This window comes from Petaurus breviceps, unplaced genomic scaffold (genome assembly GCF_028583685.1).
Source record: "Petaurus breviceps papuanus isolate PSGF00001 unplaced genomic scaffold, PetGlider_PUasm1.0 90654, whole genome shotgun sequence".
In the NCBI taxonomy this organism is placed as follows: domain Eukaryota; kingdom Metazoa; phylum Chordata; class Mammalia; order Diprotodontia; family Petauridae; genus Petaurus; species Petaurus breviceps.
The window spans coordinates 2,913,897-2,932,312 of NW_027187301.1; the positions used below are offsets into that span (position 1 = coordinate 2,913,897).

General features: G+C 40.0%; 1 long non-coding RNA gene across 1 annotated transcript in view; it reads left to right on the plus strand.

Moving 5' to 3' along the window:
* The window catches only part of LOC138143719 (uncharacterized), a 74,693-nt gene that overhangs the window by 21,531 nt on the left and 34,746 nt on the right, over positions 1 to 18,416 (plus strand). The gene's annotated exons all lie outside the window — the stretch shown is intronic.

An 18,416-nucleotide genomic window follows, 5' to 3' on the forward strand; every position in this document is an offset into this window, starting at 1 on the left:
ACTTTGTGAAACACATTTTTTTGGATTTTCGGGAGCAGCTATCCATATAGACTCAGCTGGAAAGTTTCATTTATTTTAACCCACATTTGCCAAGTGACTATACCTGTACTAGGCTCAGGGGACACAAAGAGGGAAAATAAATACAGCATATGACTGTATATGATAAATAAGATAAAAATGTAAATAAGATAAAATGTAAATGTAAATAAGATAAAAAATGTCAATACTTTGTGATGAGTTCAAGGATAAATTCCAACAAACTAAGAAAACTTACAATTAACACACAAATTCAGCACACTGATGGTATTTTCAATAATGCTCTACTGACTGATTATTAATTCTTTGTAGTGGTAACTTCAATTTCAGTTACCAGCAGACAGAAGTTCCTTGTCTCTTCTCTCATGTTGGCTGCATGTGTCTTGATTAGGAGGGGTGGTGGTATTCCAGTTATTTTGCATTTTTAAATTTTTTTTTACAATTTTTTTATTGCAATACATTTTGCAACATTTTACATTTAATTTCTTTCTATTCTGAGGTCTCATAGAACCACATGTAAATGATCAGCCCCTCATGAGGGTCTTCTATTACCCAGGCTTCTGAGGCATGTCCAAATAAACCTGGGGCCACATTTCATACAGTAGTGAAAGAAAGAAGGCAAATGAACAAAGGATGAGGTGAAGACTTCAATAATAATTATAGATCCTCTCATTTAGCTTCCTAGTTTTACATTTGCTTAAACTGAGGCGCCAAGTACTGAAGTGACTGTCACTTACCAAGTTAGTGGCAGAGGCAGCACCAGAACCCAGGTCTTCTGATCCCTAGTTCAATGCTTCCCCCTCCACAATCCTGACCCTCTCTCACTTTGTGTTCCAGTTCTGTCCTTTCTACAGCTTAGAACCTCTGAGATATTGGGGAGGTAGTATGGTATTGTGGAGAGAGCAATAGATTAATAATCAGAGGACCTGGGTTAGAATCTAGGCTTCGCTGGTGTGACCTTGGACAAGTTATTTCACCTCTCTGGTTTCCTTTCGGTCTGCTTACATGTGAAATAAGATGCTTATACTCGCTGACCATAAGGCCCTCTGCAGTAATAAGCTGAATATGGAAGAATCTAAATTTTAATGTTTTTAATATTTTGATGTTCAAATCCAAACTTATTATCTCCACAAATGAACTTTCCATTTTGAATTTTGAATTTCTGTCAATTGCAATTGCTCCTTGGTCACTGAAGCTAAAATTTTTGCTTGGAAATCTTTTTAAGTCTTCATCATCCTTTAACTAAATCTGTCCCCAAATCCTACATATCCTTCTTTTGGAATTGATATCAGATTGCTCCCTTTCTTTCAATTCCCATTCATATCTCCTCTGTATAGGTCCTTGGTCTTCATGAATTAAAATCTGGATTTCTTTTTAGTACACTTTCTGCTCTGCCCCCAATTGCTCTCTCTGCCTCCAATTGCTCTCTCTGCCTCCCCCTGTTCTTTCTGAACTTCCTCATCCTGATTAGTCATAGTCCTGATAACTATTAGACTAATCCTCCTAAAACTGTTTCTTTTATATCCTTGTTCTGATCAATAACCTCTAGTGGTTCTTTTCACTATTATGTTGAGGAAAGGTTAAATTAAATATCAAATCAAAACTTTTCTACCTGACTTTCAAGACCCTTCCTGATATAACCTATTCAAATTAACTTCTTATTACTAGTAGGCAACATATACCCTATGCCTTAAGGAATCAGTCCACTGAACATATTCATTCCATTTTTCCTTCTTTCCTTGCTTTTGTTCGTACCGTTCCTCCTTCCAAGAATGCCTTTCCCATTCCTTTGCACCTATATAATTTCTATCTTTTCTTTAAGGAACTACTGCTCTCCTGAAACTTCTCAGACTCATTGCGCTCTTTTCTGACCTCCCATAACAACCATTATCTGTACCACAGATTTTGGCACTTAATTAGATTCCGTCTTGTTCTGTTCACTAAAGTTTCACATAAGGGCTTTGTCTCCCTGTGGTGAAACCACTTTATCACTTTTTAAAAAAGAAATACACCCAAAAAAGCCTTGTTAAATTCTGTTTAAATGTTGTTTTTTAAAAAGCTTGTTCTGGAAACTAGCCCTTTGAGAGAAGAGTTTCTGCTATAAACCGAAATTATGTAACTCCAAAGCACTCTGTATCAGAAAGGAGGCTGTAAAAGTACTGGTTGCTAAGGGAATAATTAAATTCACATTTCAGTTCATATTAGACACAGAGAAAGTATTGATCAGAAGGGAGGAGGGAAGGCTTGAAGCAAGCTAGCAAAACAGCTGAAAACTTATTTTGATTACAAAAAAAAGGAGCAACCATGGAGTTTCAAACAGAATACATAGTGATATCCTGGTGCTAAGTAATTTTCCTCTTTTTGGAGGAAATGAGCTGAGAGTTTGATAAGAAAAGAAGCCTAAGCTTGGCAGGAACTCTCAGAGAAGAGAGAGCCTTAGAGAGGGCAAGGCAGCCCTTTGGATTAGTTCTCATGCAGACAGTTAAGTCTCACTTGATGGACTAGTTTTAGCTTCTGGCTTGCCCAAGAAATAACACTAACTCACATTTGTATAGAACTTTACCATTTACAAAGGCTGAAAGGTCTCTGAAATCTGGTGAAGTGATAGAGCTGGTCCCTGGGAAGAGTTTTTTCACTCTTAAAAGAAAAATAAAGTGCTTAAGAAAGAAAAGATACTTTTCAAGCAGAAAAAGGGGATTAGATTAACCTCTATTTGATAAATATTAGTATGAAAGGTGCAAAATTATATCTATATTTTAATTTAAAAAATATTCCAGCTATTTAAACTTTTTCTCCTAAAAGGCATGATGGTTTCTTTCTTTCTTTTTCTTTCTTTTCCCTTTCCTTTCTTTCTTTCTTTCTTTCTTTCTTTCTTTCTTTCTTTCTTTCTTTCTCTCTCTCTCTCTCTCTCTCTCTCTCTCTTTCTTTTTTCATCACTATTGGCTTCCATGCCATTCTCTAGTTGTTGCTTTTTACCATCTGTTTTTGTCTTCTTCTCCTATACTGCAAAACGGTTTAGAATTTCCCCTACTACATGCTTTGAGTCACTGCAAAGGGACCCATGCCAATTGCCAGCAATCCTTTTATATTTTGTAAATTTAGGAGCAGCTAGGAGGTGTAGTGGATAGAACACTGACTCTGGAAGTCAGAAGGACGGTATTCAAATTTGACCTCAGACATTTACTAGCTGTGTAACCCCTGGCAAGTCACTTAACTCCATTGCCTCCTAGATAGATAGATGGTAGTTAATTTGTTAGTGAAATCTCCACAATGACTGCTCATGATCATTTCTTAAGCACAGATTCTATCCCTGTCCTTGGCATTACTCTCTTCTTTCGTTGGGATCACAGCTACATGGCATGTACTTCTGCATCTGCTTTTGTTCCCATTTCAGTGTATCTCTATCCTTCCATCCTTCCCTCTCATTTTAGAGGAGATATTGTCCCTTCTATTTAAATATAATTCGTGCTTTTGATCCTATTTTCTTCCAACTCCTTCATGATCATCTTGTTCTCCTACAGCATCCCTTCCCCTCCTGTTTGCTTAATGCTCCTCTTCCACCAGCTCCTTCCTTTGCAATCTAGCTTGCATCCTCACCAACCTATTGAAACTGCTCTCTTAAAGGTCATGAATGAGGGATTTTTAAAAATGATTAAATCAAATAGCTTTTGTTCAGACTTCTTTTCCTTTGACTTCTCTGATGCATTTGATCTTAACCATGCTTAATGAAACTCTTTCTTGACTTCCATGATTCCACATTTATGCCTTTTTCCTTTTACTTCATAAACTGCTCCTTTTTGGTTCTTGTTTCCTTTGGTGTTTCCTCTTCTTCCTCCTCCCCTGTAAGTACAAGCTTTCCTTAAGGCTCAGTGTTCAGTCCACTTCTTTCCCCTTGCAATCCATTTATGAATATTTTCTACTATAAAATCTTCAAAAACTCCTCAAATCTTATCCCATTGTGTGTCCTCTCATATAAGCTCCATTCCTGTGTCTCCACTTAGATATCTCAAAATGACATTGACTTCACCATCATTCTTACCCTTTTGGTTTAACTTCCTCTCTCAAATTCCTGAACTCTTTCAGCAGCACCATCATTTTTTATAATTTACTTGTAAAAATTTTTAAATCATCTTTGACTCAACCATATCCTTCATTCCCCATATTCAGCCAGTCACAGAATCAAGTTTTCCTTTGAAATAGCTCCATCGGGGTGGCCAGGTAGCACAGCAAGTAAGAGCACCGGCCCCAGTGTCTGGATGACCTGAGGATCAAATCCTGGGCTCAGACACTTAGCATCCACCCAGAAACACCTGACCGTGTAACCTTGAGCAAGTTACTTAACCCCAATTGCTTAGGGGAAGCCAGTTGGTGCAGTGAGTAAGAGTACTGGCCCCAGAGCTGGGATGATGTGGGATCGAATCTGGGCTCTGATACTTAGCACCACACCCAGAAATAACCTTGAGTAAGTAACTTAACCCCAATTGCTTAAAAAAAGAAAAAGAAATAGCTCCATCAATAGTCTGTTTCACTCTATTTCCACATCTACTAATTGGTCTAGGTGTTCATCTTCTTTCTACATTACCGCAATAGTTTTTTAGCTGTGGTTTTCTTTTTTTTTGTAATCAAAGAATTATAGAATTCTAGGGTTGTAATGACCCTAGATCATCTAGTGAAATCCAATTAGAAGGGTTCAATCCAGTAATACATATGAAAGTCATATGTTAGATCTCTAAGCATCTCTGCCTTAAACCCAAATCACTCTGGCTCTCATTGTTTGGCCAACAATAGGTCCGTCCCAGGCTAAGCCCCACTTGGTCATTGTTTGGGCCTTGACTGGTTCAGAATGAATGTAAATAGGAATTGTTTCTATTTTGCTTATAAACCCTGATTTCTTTCTCTCACTCTCTTTTTTCTGACTAAGTAATCTCTGCCTCATTTCTTGCCTAGGCTTAATTACTGAATGGGTGTTACCTCAGTGAAACTGAGACCTGTTAAAGACTTTAGCCTTAACAAGGCCAAGGTCTCCCACTGCATCCAGGGCCATTTCCAGTCATCCTGATCTATATCTGGCCACTGGACCCAGATGGTTCTGGAGGAGAAAGTGAGGCTGGTGACCTTGCACAGTAAAAAAGGGAGACCTCATTTAAATCCAATTCACTTGCATATCATGGCATCACTTCCCTGATGTCATGGTTCTCTTCTACAATGAAGGACCAACAATAACCAAAACAGCCCTGCCCTTCCATGATGTGCTGGGTGGGCACAGCCAAGAGTAATATTCTTCTTCCACTACCCCACCAAATGCATATCCATTCAGAGACTTTGTTTTTGTTCCCATTCCTGACTTCTATGCCACTGATTCAAGGCTTCAGGGAAATGAAGAGTAATTCCTCACCACAAAAAAAAGGAATAAATTGAACTCAGTCCCCATGTCCAGCAGAAGCCTTTCCAAATACTTCACTCCCTAGTCCACACAATGTAGTCTGTGGTTATAGAATCAGAGAATGTTCAATTTGGAATGGACCTTTTTTTTTTAAAGCAATCGGGGTTAAGTAACTTGCTTAAGGTTACACAGCCAGTTATTTCTGGGTGTGGTGCTAAGTATCTGAGCCCGGATTTGATCCCAGGTCATCCCGACTCTGGGGCCGGTGCTCTTACTCGCTGAGCCACCTGGCAGCCCCTGGAATGAACTTTTAACATCCTCTACCTCGTCTGGTCCTTAAATTTATTGTCTGTTGCCCTCTATCAGTAGATACTTCAATTAAATAAAAATATTGTTTCTACTATGTATAAGGCAGGTGTTAGAATCTGGAGAGACAAGGACAAAATGAAAAACTTTTGCCCCCAAGGCACTTATATTCTACTTGGGGGGTGGTGTGGGAATACAATATTTAAATAAATAAGTACAATATAATTTGATGAGGGGAAGAAAACATTAACATCTAGGAGGATTTAATGGTATAGAGGACTGGGCACTGGACTTGGAATCAGAAGTACTCAGGCTCCTATCCCAATGGAGACACTAACTTGATTGGGGCTCTGGACAAGTTATTTAAATTCTCTGTGCCTGCAGATCCTCAAACAACAAGCAGAGGGTCTATCACCAGGCCTTGTATTTGATGACTTCCTGTGACATTGCCTTCTAAAGACCAGAGTCACCTTCACCACCTGGTGAGACATGAGAGGAAGACTTGAGTAGAAACTCTGGGAGGTAGAAAGACTAAGTAAAATGGGGCAGCCATCCAATATGTATACATTGTATGGAAAAATACATTTGATTACAAGTTTGCATTCTCTTTTGTCACTAACATCTAATAAACTCTGGGCAAGTCATTGAATGTTAGTGTCTTAGTTTCTTCATCTGAAAATGTGAGTAATGCTCTTCTACCTAATTCATAGAATTTACATAGAGATCAAATAAATGTATATGAAAACATGATGAAGAGAATAAATTCTTTTGCCTGTAGTTTTTGGGTTCAGATTGTTGACTGTGCTACAAAATCCATATTTGAGGAGACCATTTTCCCTTTCATCTTTGGGTATGATAGAGCAAGGATTGTTGAAAGCACTGGGCTAGGACTGACCAAATTCACACGAGGTGACTAAATTATCCTGCTTCATATACTTCACTATGAGCAATTCAGGTTCTGTCTGAGCCTCTGCCTGACTCTGTGTGTAGAAATCAGGAAGATCATCTCTCTGGAGGAAAAGCAAAATCAAAAATCCTATTTCTGATCAAAGCCTAATAGCTGACAGAACTTCCTGGTTTACCTGTAAAGGAAAACCAATTTACCATTTCATGGAGAGTAGACTTTTCCCCAAGGACACCTCTTTAAAACAGATGATGATGAGACTAGTGAAAGTTTGTCTGATTGCATGTGGATTTTCAACAGGCTGTGGAGCTGTGAGCAGCACTGCCAAGGCTGTGCATCAGTAATGTTCCTTCAATGTCAAAACTGAGTCAGTTATTTATAAAAACCACAGAGCATTGGTGTTTTGTAAACTATAGGACATATAGATTTATTTGTTAATATACATTGCAATAGTTTCCTGAGCTGTCTTTCCACCTCTGACCTCTTAATCCTTCTCAGCCATCCAATGCACCACTGCCTGATATATTTTTTTTTCTGGAGTGGACCTGTGATTTCCTTGGTCTGAGAGGGAGGAAACCCTTCTCCCAATACAGATTAACACCTACTCTGTAATTTGTAGTCTCAGTTGTCTGAAACACTGAAAGGTTAATGACATGCATAGGGTCTTATAGCCAGCATGTTTATCAAAGGAGGTACATGAACACAGAAAACTACGGTAGTTCCCTTTCCACTGTCTTTCTAATCAAAGCTGACTAACTGATCTTTCTCCTGCCTGATTAATCTTCCTTAATGCAAAGTTTTGGTCATATCATTCTTTTCTACCAAACCCTTCAATGGCCCTCCACTATTTATGAAATAATTTAGTCTGACATTTTGAGGCTATCCACAATTTGGTTTCAACCTGCCTCTCCTAGCCTTACCTCCTACAGTTATCCCTCACATTCTTTGTGCACCAGCATAACTAGACAATTTGCCTTTTCTCGAATATATCTTGTGCTTTTCCATTCTTATACCTTTGCTTACCAAGTTCCTCAGGGTGCCCTCCTCCTTTTGCAACCACCTACATCTTCTGGTTAAAATCTCACCTAGCCTTCAAGACCAAATTAAATGTCATTGCTTTGATAAAGTCTTCCCTAATCCCACTAACTAGAAGTGAAAGCCTTTCCAAGCCTATGAATCGAATTAGGACATTGTTCTTATTCACTTATATAATTTTGCATTATATGTATCTGGGTATAGAAAGGTTTAATTGGCTCATAGGTGATATCCCATGGAGCATGCTTATAATTGTCATTCCTATAGGAACCAAGCCATGTGCCACTTCTGGCCATGAGTGACTCAGATACCAAAGGGCTTTCACTTCCAGATTATGAAGTCTCCTTACTAGCTATGAGCCTGAAGAGCTGATGACTTATGAATGTACAGAAGGGATTGACTGCTCCCTTGTTTTCTCTCTTCCTTTCTAGCTATGAAGACTATTTTAAGCTGCTTCCTGAGAGGGGATAGGGGAAAGAAGTGGTTTGCCCTATCTCCAACCCAGCCTCCTTGGGGCTGTGAGAACATGGCATCTAAGATTGATGTCTCTTTTATATTTGTTTTTCCCTGATCTTAGGTAACAGTATCTATCAAAATCAATTGTGAGTACGACATATGGAAATGTTGAGTTCTAATGAGTTGGAGCTGAATGGCAGCAAGGAGTTTCCCACAAATTACTCCAATATTTTAGATAAGGGTTGCCTCTGACAAGAGAATCAGCCTCAGCCTGGCCTTTTACATCAGACATATACCTGGAGTTGTTTAGACAATGCAGAACTAAAACAAAATGTAAGATGCCTAATTAGTAGTCTTGTAAACTGGTTTGTGTTCTCATGAGATTTAAGTGTCAGCATCCTAGCAGACCTCAACAGTACTTATAAGAAGTTATTGAATATATTTCAAGTTATTCTATTAATACTCATTGTGAGTCTTTTATGTCTAGTATTTGCGTGTGTGTGTAGAAATAAATTACTTTTCTTATATCTGACGCATCATATGCTGTTTGTACCCTTTTACTTCTTTCTCTTAGCGAAAACTCTAGATGTGAGCATAACCTAAACTATAAGTAAATTTGCTCTGGGGCTTCAGGATATCAGTGCTTAATGAGCCAAAGAATGTGTAAAAAGTGAATTTAATCTCTCCTTAGAAGCTTGGTTCCCTAGGGCTGATCTCAATTCAAATTACATGACTAGTTATAGAGCTGTTGTTTGTCGTTGTTTGTCCTTTGTTCTAGAAAAGGACCGTGACTTCCGGGAGGTGAAGTCATGACATGCAAGTGAATTGGATTTAAGTGAGGGAGGGCTGTGCAAAGTCACCAGTCTGGTAGTTAACAATGTACCCTAACCCTTGTGTACTCAGTGGCAGCTCCTCAGTGTTAGGCAGCACGGGCACACATCTTATCCAGCACTGCCTTTAAAAAGCACATTTCTTTTTCCATTTTGTTTCTGCTTTAAATTTTATCACTTCAGCATTATCAAGATCATCATTGTCATTAGAAAGCATTAATTAAGCAACTATTTTTGGTATAGCTTTGAGTTAGCTTTTTAATTTTACAGGGGGAACAAGAGGCAAAGATCTAGTTATAATACCAATCTTTACCACCCCATGGACCTGAATTTACCTTTAAAATATGAGAAAATTGAGCTCAATGTTCTTTTTAAATTTAAATACCACATAAGTGTATATTTGTGCCCCTTATTGTACATAACACAAATATCTACTTATGTCTTATTTGCAAAAAGTGTCCATTGGTACTTTGGAATGCTAGCTATATATACTCAAATTTAGAGAAATATAGAATCGCTCAAAATCAACTAAAGTGCTAACATACTTGGAAAGAGCCATGAGTTAGCCTCAAATGGACTGACCTATTTTAAATAAAACAATGAGCTCATTAGAGTGTGTGTGCCTTAATTATCATGTATATACTTATTTTTTAAAATGTTGTTTCCCTTCACCCTCAGTAGAATGGTAAGCTCCTTAATGTAAGGATTGATTTGGTTTTGGCTCTGTTTCCCCAACATCTAACACATTTTCTGGCATATAGTAGGATCTTTTTGCACTAGATTGAATTGGTTTGGGTTATGTTGATTTTGAATACAAGGGATGACATTTTGCGGGTTTATTTCAGGGGCAATAGGGGGAAAAAAACTCAACAACAATGACCCCAAACCTTCCAAAGTTGAAAAATTACATGACACTTTTGGGGAATGGCTATGTTTCTTCAAAGTCAATAGTTTTTGTTACCTTCACAGTTATCTTGTTATCCCTTCACAGTAAACCTAAGTATGGAAAGCTAACCTTAGTTCTAATCTGGCACTTCCCACCTCCCTTTTTCCTCCCATACAAACTTCAAGTTTGTAGTTTCATTCCCTTATTACAGGTACCTTAGATTAGTTGGGCTTTCTTACTTCTGGGCAAGATGACCCTTCATTCAATTTAGCCAGCTAAAAGGAGTCAGGAGAGTTCTTTCTCAAGTTTAAAGACCTCTAGATTCTGTGTCCTTACTCTGTCATTTATTACAGTGCTTAGCAGTTCTTGAATCAATCCTTCAAAATCAATACATTCTCTCTTAAATCTGTGTCCCTCCTCACTGCAGTCAGTAAGAACAGATATTTACTGATACTTATAAGTGTGTTGCTGTGTATCAAGTGATGAACAAATTTAGACTGTTCTAAACACAAAATAGACCTCCATTTTCCAACTCTGTTTAGCCTAGGAGAAAGATTTTCTCTCTATGTGAGAGTAACAAAGTTGTGCCAGAGAATAGGTCAGGCTCTGCAAATCATTTATTGGAGATATCAGAGCCTAGAAATTAACTCATCTGGGATTCAGGGCAACCTTGTATGTTACCCTGTGCAGAGATGGGGGTGGGAAGCCAGAAACTTGAGGACACTAAACTCTGGAAACCCAAGTCTCTGTTGGGGAGGCATATACTGAGGCAGAGCCCAGATTGGGACAAGGCCAGGGAGGAGCTCATCTTTGGTGTAGTTGCTGGTGGGGTTGGAAACTGTGGGGTGGGAGGGAGGGAGATGATGATGAGAAGGGAGAGAAAGAAACGTGTAATCTGGTAGCTTCCTATTTTACCTAATTGGTATTGCTAATGTTATTTTATGGGTTGCATGAAAAAAAAAAGATTAAAGATGGGATCAGGAGTAAAAGGTGTATTAAGGAATTGTCTAATAGGAAAAGAAGCTAGGCTGATCAGGTCTAAGGGTAAGCGATGATACATGGACAACCAGAGTTCAGCTGTTTCTTTCCTGTTGTGTCAAGAGAAGATGGGGAAAGCCTCTGACACACTGGGTGGGCTCCCTGTCCCCATACTTTCAGGAAGACTTGGACAAGGGTCTCACACAGGACGAGGTGTGATTTGCACTGTTAAAGTGACCTTCCAAATCAATTAGATCACAGTTCTATTTAACTATTCTTGGTAACCGAATGCTAAGATTGGTTGTTTCCAGCTATCAAAAGTACCAGTACCAGTGCAGTCTGAACCCTCCAAATTTCAGCACCTTGGGGCCAAGTCCTAGTTGCTCTGAGAGACACATATAGGTAATGTCCCTGTGTATTCTCCCTGTGTCCCTGGGAAAATTGAGTCATAGCCAACATTGAGAGAATATTTAATGTTAACTGCATCCTCACATCTGAAAGACAGCAAAATAACTATATTGGATATGTGTATAATGTATAGTTTGTCCAGCCCTAGACAGTCCAGGCTAATGAAAGGGATTAGAGGAATGGATGGTCCAGAATACTAATCCCCAAACTATTTATTGTCTTAAATGATTTATTCTTTGGTTCCTTGATTGACTCCTCTTTCTTCTGCCTTCCTCTAAATTTAGGAACCCGACAAAGTATTATTCTTGGCTAATTTTTTTATATTCTTTTCCTAATTGATATCATCTATTCTCATTGCTATTCAGATGATTTCCAAAATTACCTTTGGCTCTGGTTGATGTAAATGAATTTTCATTGGTACCTAGAGCAGGAAAGATGATGACACAGTAGTGTTCTGGATTGAATGAGGAAGCTAGACTGAGAATAAATATTGGCCATGGCAACAAAGTAATATGGAGTTCACTTGATAAGTTATAGGGAGAGTTTGATTCTTTCATTCTACAAATACTGATTAAGTTCCTAGCCCTAGAAAAGAAAAAAGTTTACTTAAGACATAGTTCCTCCTTTCATGTATATTCTAACCTAGGATGGGGATTAGCATAAAATCAGATGATAAAAATACATAATATTACATGATAAATGAGTTAAGTAAGTGCTAAAAAAAAAAGTGCTGAAGTCCAAAGGTTAGGTCTTTACCAACAGGGAAGTCTTCCTTAGTGAGATGATTTCTGAGTTATCTGACATTAACAATAGGTAAATCTGGGATGGCTAGGTGGCACAGTGAATAGAGCACCGGCCCTGGAGTCAGAAGGACCTGAGTTCAAATCTGGCCTCAGACATTTAGCACAAAAACTAGCCATGTGACCTTGGGCAAGTCACTTAACCCCAATTGCCCTCCAAAAAGTAAAAAAACCAAAATAAAACAATAGGGAAATCTATCTTCCTGAAATACAGGTGTAGAATGTTACTGAAAACCTCTCCAACTTTGTCAAATGTAATGACTACTACCCATTTCCAGTGTTTCTTATGGATACTGACAGAAGGACTCTAGAAAGCCTTTCTAAGAATTATAAAGTCTTGGCAAAAAACAGATTATGTTGGAGGTAGAGGTAGTATTTTCATCATTGCTATCAACAGAAGGCAAAGGCTTCAGAAGAAAAAGGCAGTTTTGGGAAATGAACATGGTTCCTGAGATTAGAGATGTGGCTAAGATCTAGGAATGATGTGCTTTTTGCCAGAAATGGAGTATCCTAATGAAATATGGAGTATAATAGAGGTAAAAATGTCTTTGCCTAGTTTTAAAAATCCAATAAAATGGCTCTAAACTGAAAAGAAGGAGAAAGAAAATGGAATATATCTGCTGCGCTAGCCTCTATAGAGAATAGGTACTTTGTAGAAAGATGATCAGTAACTTACAGGGCACGAAATTCAATAAAGAAGTCAGCAATAAAACCCATGGCCTCAGATATCTATATAGAAAGGCACAGAGTACAGGTAACAAGCAAGATGAGCTAGAAGTCTTAATGCAAGGAGGTAAATTTGATCTCAAAGTTATCACTAACACTAGTAAAATGGAACTTAATGATCTGGAAGAACATATCTTATACAAAATCAACAGAAAAGAAAAAAAGTACCCTGAGTCTGGGAGAGGGGTAGGAAGAAGAGTGGCATTATGTATTAAGATATGGTTGTGAGGAAATCTAGGAACCAGAGTAGGGGAAAAGTGGAGGGGAAAATTTAGTTGAAGGTCAACAGAGGGAGAAACAAAAGATATCATCATGGGAGATTGCTAGAGTGAACCCAGACAAGATGAAGTAAATAAATGAGGAATTTGGGGGGGAGGTAACACCTGGCATGGAGTTATGCTATAGCAAGGATTTCAATTATCTGAACCTCCAAAACAAAGTGCCTAATAATTTTTTGTCTTGCCTTAATAATAATTTTATCCTCCAAAAGATGGAGTAATGAGAGTGACTTGCTAATCTTGACCTGATTTTCAATCTTAAGGAGGAACTGGCAGCTAAAGTGGAAAGGCAAGGTGGGCCAGATTTTAGGAGAGGACAGCCAGATACAATCTAATATGTAACTTGGGTTTGGGAAGAATGGCTTTGGAAGGAATTAGAGAAAGGCTAGGTACCGTGTTTCCCCGAAAATAAGCCCTCCCCTTACTGTGTAAGATTCCTCTAAAATAAGCCCTCCCCCGAAAATAAGCCCTATTGAGATTGCTACTGTAGTGAAGGTGATCCCCTGCGCTACATGCTACATTACGGTACCCTCTGTATTGCCGCACTCCGAGCTGCATCCAATCAGAGCTGCAGCAGTGAGCGCATCATCCTGTTCTTCCCCAGTGATTTGCTTATTGAATAAAGGTACATTTTTTTGTTCACATTTACCTGTTTATTAAAATTGCTGTCAATGTTCATTAAAATAAGCCCTCTGGTGTTTTTCTGTCCAAAAAAATAATAAGACAGTGTCTTATTATCGGGGAAACACGGTAGGACGACAAGAACAAAAAAATCTACAGAAGTTAACCCAGGAAGGAAGGGAAGCTCCAAAGAATGAAAATTTGAAAACAAAGAGAGACAGTTCTAATGGAGAAAAGGGGGAGCTGTCTAAAGAGACCACAGTGAATAAAAGGGCTACCAACTTATCAAATTATCCTCTAACCAAAATTAGGTGGTGTAACCAGCACATAGATAACAGAATCAGGATGCAGAAGAATTTTTTTGACAGAGTAGAATACTGGGCTGCTTCTAACAGATGAAATTAAATGATAATAAATGTAAAGTTTGGAGTGTGTATTTGGTTTGGTGCTGTTTAACATTTTTATTAATTCTTTGGAGAGAAAAAGTCAGCCCAGGAGCTAGGAGGACCTGTGTTCAAGTCCCCTCTCTGGGACATACTGGCTTTGTGACCCTGGGGCAAGTCAGTTAACTCCCAGTGTTCCAGACAACTTTTTAAAAAGTTGCTCTAATTTGAGACTAAGCTGCAGAGAAGGAATCTTAACACCTTTAATGAATGAGATAATTCTGGGAGGGATAGTTGTCATATTAGATGCTAGTCAACCTACACATTAGCCATTCTTCCCAAAATAGTATCTTAATTGATTGGAATTTAATAAAATGATATTTAATAGGAACAAATTTGGTTTTATGGTGGGTTAAGGTTAAAAAAATCAGCTTCTTGAGTACAAGACAAAGGGAGGTGGGGCTAGACAGCATTTGTCTGCAAAGATCTGAGGCTTTTAGTGTACTTCAAAGTCAATAAAATTTATCAGTGTGATATGACAGATAAAAAAGCTCATGGAATTTAGGCTGCAACAAAAGATATAGTTTCCATCATCAGGGAGGTGAAAGTACTGTTGTATCCTGTTCTCTGGTACAACACCATCTGGGACATTGTTTTTCTTTTGTAGAGGCCACATATTAGAAAGTATGTTGTTGACCTAGAGAGAGTTCAGAGAAGAGCAACCAGGTGAAGGACTTTGAGATCATGTTTGGGCACAGAGTAGAGCCAGAAACAATAGGAAGAAGTTATAGAGAAGTAGACTTGGATTCAATAGAAAGGAAAACTTCCAGATCATTACAGATATACAACAGTGGGTAGGGCTGTCTCAAGGTGCAGTGAGTTTCCCTTCACAAGAAGTCATCAAGCCAAGACTGTATACTAGTCAAGTATGGTGTAGAGGGAATTCTTATTCAGGGGTGTGTGTGTGTGTGTGTGTGTGTGTGTGTGTGTGTGTGTGTCTGTCTGTCTGTCTGTCTGTCTGTCTGTGTGGTTCTAGATCAGAGGTTCTTAACCTGGGATTCATGGGCCCCAATGGAACCTGTGGATAGATTTCAAAAATCTAATTTCACAAAAAATATATTTTCCCTCCATCCAAAGTCACAGATTTTGTTTGGGGGAAAAAATTATTTTCACTATCCTCTAATTGAAATTGAGCATTTCATGCACCTAGTTAAAAAAAATTCTAAAAAGGTGTCCATAGGCTTACCAGACTGCCAGAGAGGGGTTCTCTTACTCACACACTTAAAGAATCTCTGTCCTATATGGCCTCTCAGGTTCCTTACAACTCTGAGATTGTCTGATCCTGAGCTACTTCTGAGTTGTTCTCAAAGGGATGGTTAAGAATTCAACATGTGAAGAGTGAGAGGAATGGAGGAAGGGGATGATGCTGTGAAGTAAAGAGCGGTTCATTTTAGGGAAGGTTTAGAAAAGTCTATAGAGGGGAGATAAGGAAATGGGGCTGAAAAAGGCGGTGTCAGATAATAGAGGGTCTTAAAGGCATTACAACCTTCCTTGGGAGATAGTAGGGAGCCAATGAAGATTTTTGAGTAGGACATGACCACAATTATGATGAAGAAAGATAATCATTGAAGTAGTAGGTCTGTCTCAAAATGGTAAGAATGTTTGATTGGAGGAACTAGAAAGTAGAGATTGAAGACCTATTAAAGTCATTGCAATTGTCATTGTAATGAAATTTGTTCAGTAATTTTGACTCTTTGTGACCCCATTTGGGGTTTTCTTGGTAAAGATATTGGAGTGGTTTGTCATTTCCTTCTCCAGCTCATTTTACAGATAAGGATACTGAGGCAAATAGAGTTAAGTGACCTGCCCAGGGCCACACAGTTAAGTGTGTCTGAGGCCACGTTTGAACTCAGGAAGATGGGTCTTTCTGACTCCACCGTCAGCACTCTACCCACCTAGCTGCTGTGGTAATGAGATACTGTAGGGTTAATGGGAAGAGAGAGGAAGTGGAGAATACCTAAGAAGTTGAAAAGGTAGAATTGACAGTACTATCGAAGTATATCATATGTAAGAAACGATAGAGAAGAGCCAACGATAACCCCAAAGTCTCCAATATAAGCCACCGAATGACAAGAGAGTTGTGAAATCACAAGGTCGGGAAGGGAGTGTTTGGGATGTGTTGAATTGGAGGTGCTGGTGTCACATCCAGGTGGAGATGTCCTGTAGGTGGTTGGAGATTCAGGCCTGGAGCTCAAAAGAGAGATCAAAACAATAGAAAAATCGTATTTAAAAAATCACAATAAAGGGACGCCCTTAGGATTTATGCTTTCTGCCCTTCCAGCTGGGCGATTGGGGTCCTTCTCCCCAGAACGCATTCCTGGGGCCACATGCCCACCCAGTCAGTCTTGCAGACCCCTTCAGTAGCTTGGTCCAGGGTGGTGAGCGCTCTGGCGGGGAAGATGCTCCCTAGACCCTCCCCGACCCCTCCCCGGGTTGCTACCTGAGGCTCGCTCCCAGACCGGCTCAGTCTCACTCCTGGCTGCACGGGCGCCAAGCCACAGATGGGGTGGGGGAGGGGAGAGACAGGCGCCTCGCACCCAAGGCGGAAGGAGAGCAGCAAGACCTTGGAGGGAAGGGAGGCACAGGTGGGGGTGGGGCTGGGAGGGACCCCTTTGTTTGCGCCCTTACTTTGTTTGACAACCAAGCGCGCTGGTTCGCCTGCCTTAGCAACCAGTCGGGGAGGGGTCGAGACCTGCTGGAGGAGACGTCACAAACAGCCCCGCCCTCGTCGGGCAGGGCTCAGATTGGCTAGGGGGAAGAGAGGCAAGGGGATGCTCTCAACCTGCGACCCAGGAGGGAGCGTTGGAGCCAGGGGAACCTGGAAACTACCTGAGGGCTCCCGCTGGGAGAGGAATTGGGCTGGTAGTTAAAGGGAAGGGTTTGGAGGAGTGGAACTCATCCTTGAGGTTTGAGGCTTGCAGCCCAGGGCACGGGCGGAATACGGGCTAGAGGGATCTTCTAGGAGGGGCACTGAGGCCAGAGATCTGCAGGCTGACTCCAGGCTTCAGGGGAAGGAGGGAGGGAAGAAAGAGGCAATAACTTTCCGGGATTTTCGAGGAATGAACCAACAGGGGAGGGAGTCACCTGCCTGAGGGTGGGAGAGTCAGTGGTTAGGGACGAACAGGCTGCCCTGGATGGCTTCCGAGCCCCACACTGCTTCCGAGATTCCACGTGTCTGAATTCTCCGAGCGTAGCTAAGGACCCGAGGTCGGATAAAGGGACCATTGTGCTTAGGGGTGTGCTGGCAAAAGTTTAACAACTGGCTCTCTGGGGATTAAAACTCCCCAACAATCTGCCCTTCTGACACACTATTATATTTAATAGGCATTACTAACACTTAAATGTAGACAATCAAATCAACAATAAATCAAGCACCGTTGCCATTTGGAGGTGTAGATGAAAAATTTAACAATCTGTTTAGAGCCGGCTCCAGCACGCTGGTCAATGGCGTGGAGGCAAATGTGGGGCAATGCCCAGGCCCTTTATTAAATACTTAGTACATACTAAGCGTTCCTGAGAAAAATAGAAAATCCTGATCTCGAGGAGCTCACATTTTATATTAGAATATGTTGGAGGTGGCGGGTAAGACAAGAGTTGTGGGAAGATGAAGGGGGCAGTAAATCGTAGTAGTATACTAGTCTCTAAGATATCTCGAGATATCCCCAGGCTATCTTTCCCTTGCCCTAGCCATCCCCTCCCACCCCCCCCCCCCCCCACATCCCTCTTTAAAGGGGAGTTTCTTCTTCCTCCTCTCCAGCTGTCCCTGCTCAAACTGGCTTTCAAATCATTTATACTTTCGTCTGAATTTAGTTCAAGCCCATTTCTGTTTTACCCAAGAATATATTTTAAAACTCTTCTCTACTGTGAAATTTTAATTCTTTTTGGACTTTTGTAGTAGGAAGGATTTGTTAGATCTAAGTCATTTTCTTGTCGGGTCTATGAGAAGTTGGACTAAGCTTGACATCTATTTGGAGCATCATAGGTTTTTTGGAAGGGGGCAGGGAAGGATTATTCTTGATCAGTCTTCAATGACTGAATGTTCAGGATTTGTTGAATGCCTGCTGTATGCCCAGCTTGTTCATCCAAATGAATTTATTCAGCAGCAGCCACTGGAAATGCTTATTTACTATACCATTTTGATAAATGGGGTTGAAATGACAATTGTGACCAGGTCCTCCCTCCCTTCGGAAGTCTTTAAAGAGATACATCTCATTTAACACCATATTTATAAGAAATAAGGCTTGTCAGGTCATAGGATCATAAACTTAGAACTAAAAGAACTTTAGAGAGATCCCACTACCCCCCCCCCCCTTTACATATAAGGCC